This window comes from Myotis myotis, unplaced genomic scaffold (assembly GCF_014108235.1).
Source record: "Myotis myotis isolate mMyoMyo1 unplaced genomic scaffold, mMyoMyo1.p scaffold_m19_p_1, whole genome shotgun sequence".
Lineage (NCBI taxonomy): Eukaryota > Metazoa > Chordata > Mammalia > Chiroptera > Vespertilionidae > Myotis > Myotis myotis.
This window is the reverse complement of record NW_023416313.1, coordinates 55,816,501-55,819,083: the sequence shown is the minus strand read 5'-3', so window position 1 is coordinate 55,819,083 and position 2,583 is coordinate 55,816,501.

Here is a 2,583-nt window from a genome sequence, read left to right as displayed (position 1 = left end):
CTGTCTGATCTGAGCTGGGAGAGAGGGGCAGTTTCCTGGAGTGTGTGAATGAGTCTGTTTACGCATAAACTTAGATGGAATGTTGTCTTACCATCTGCTTTGGCTTCCCAGTTTATTAAGACTGTTTAGTTCTCTTTTGCTTTCTTCTTTATATTAATAACTAGCTACCCACACTGACAAATTCTCTCAGTCTGTGTCTAAAAAATCTTTATTTTCTCCTCCTTCCTAATTGAGAGTTTATAAGATAATATTCCATTGTCGTTTGGCCTGTGATATTGCTGATGAGAGGTTTATCCTGTCCTTTCTCTCTTATTGAGTTTATGTTGATATTTTTAAATATCCGGTTTAATGTTTTATAATTTCTCTGCTTTGGGGACTTATTTTATTTCTTCTGAACTCACTGTGCTTCTACAATCTGGCAGTTCATGTGTTCCATCAGTTCTGGGACGATTCTCAGACATTATCTCTTTTTGAATATGGAAAAACATGGTAGGAGCCTAATTTTGAGTACAGAATGGAGCATCTTTCCATTTAGCCTTCAAGAACATGATTCGCTAACATTTAATAATATCCAGGTCATAACAGTATAGGGATAAGAGGCAAGAGAAAACCTGCGTTTTTTAAAACATAGTCATCGAGCTGTCACAATTTTAATTTCCAATATCATGCAAATCAAGACAAAGTTAAAGACTACATGACACAACATCCAGCATTCCAGTTGAGGGGTAAGGTGGAAGATTATAGGGCATATTATATATTCATTGATTCATTCATCAAATGTTGTTTAAATATTTTCTGAGGGCCAGGCAGTGAGTTGGGCTTTGAGAGTTGGAGATGAATAATATTTATGTCCCAGCTTTGACTAGAGTCTGAATCATTAAACCCAGTATTTATTGCTCAAAAGAGACAAAGCCATTTTCAAACAAATTTTTTTGCTCAACCATTCTTGGGCTTATTAAGGTACTGTTGGAAAGTCTTTCAGTACATTTTTTTTCATTCAAAACATTGGCTGCATCAGACATATATTTCCCTATACTGTTCAGCACAGCTTGTAGTTTCGGAGCTTGACTTTAAGTGACCTGACTTACTCAAGTTAGGTTGTTTTATTTATGGAAGTAGATCTCCATGTGGGGTAGTGAAAATATCATCTTTGGAATAAGGCCTCTTCACACCTTCCCAAGGGTCAGGCTCTTTAATGAGGGGCTCAATGACCTTGTGCAGTTTCTCTGGGGAGTGGAGAAAATTTCCCAGTTAAAGGAAAGTCTGAAATTTTAGATGTTATCACTAATGAATGTGGAAACTAATGGGAGTTTCATTGTTTTAATTCTGTGTCCAGGGAATAAGTTGGATGGTCATAAAGAGAAAGTAGGATCAAATTTGAATTAAAAAGTTGTGTGTGTTCTTTTGCAGAGTAATGCAAAAATTTCAACTTTGAACATGTTTGTGGAGATGAGGAGGGAAGCAAATATGCATTAGTCCTGAGCACACTCTGTTTTCTTTTTAATCTAATAAAAATACATGGTGAGGACTCTGGTTGAGCCGAAAGTCAATATAAATGTAAACCACAGAAGAAGATAAGAAAGTCAGCATATCAAAGTTTCATTTTGATATCCTAATTGCTAACAGCTAAGTATGTGATCATTTTCTCTGATGTGCTGCTCCCCCTCCAAAAACAAGACAACAAAGCGAAACCACAACAGCCCAAACTCATGGCATCCTTTCCCAAGATTCTACAACTAGTTAGGGAATTATCCCCTTGGTTATGAATTGTGGGCTATTATTGGTGTATTTCCACTAGACAGAAAAGTTGGGTCAAGCTTAAATCAGCAATAATTATATATCATATTTCATGGTTTTGTGGATGGGCTGGTTTAATTTGGGGCTACTCAGTTTGTGACAAGGCTGCAAATGGATTATGACAGAGGCTGAAGTTTCTCTAGGATCAGCTGGGACACCGGGAAGCTGCATTTCTTCCTGTCCATGTTGCATCAGAGCTGCTTCTCTCCGTGTGGCCTCACTAGCAAGATAGTTGACTTCATACAGGGCAGTTCCGGGCTTCTAAAAGCAAATGTTCCTGAATGACCTGCCTGCCCAGATATTGCAGGGGAGGGCACTCTACAAGGCTGTGACTACCTGGAAGCATGGCTCCTTAGAGAACATCCCTGGAGATTAACTATCACAAGGAGCATATCAGACTCCCTGAGGAAGTATATGTGTTACTTGATTAAAATAATTTTAAATATTATAATAAAATCCATGGGACAAGAGTAAAGCTATTACTTCTGTAATTTAAAAAAAGGAAGAAAGCTTGCCTGTCTTAGCAATATCCATACACTTTAAAGTTCATGTCTCTGTGCAGGCACCTTGCCTTCCCTGCCCAGTTGGGGGCCCTTAGTAACTCTGCCTCGCTGGGTTTCTGGTTTCACTTCCTCCTCCCATGGTCCCACACCTATCTACCTAACTTCTTTTCTGTCTCAACTCTAGAAAAGTTTTTCTTTACAATGCCATACTTAAGACACTTTTCATCAGAAGCCCATAAAAGTTTGGGAAGCTGATGGGCTATTTTGAAAAGCTTCTGGTTCA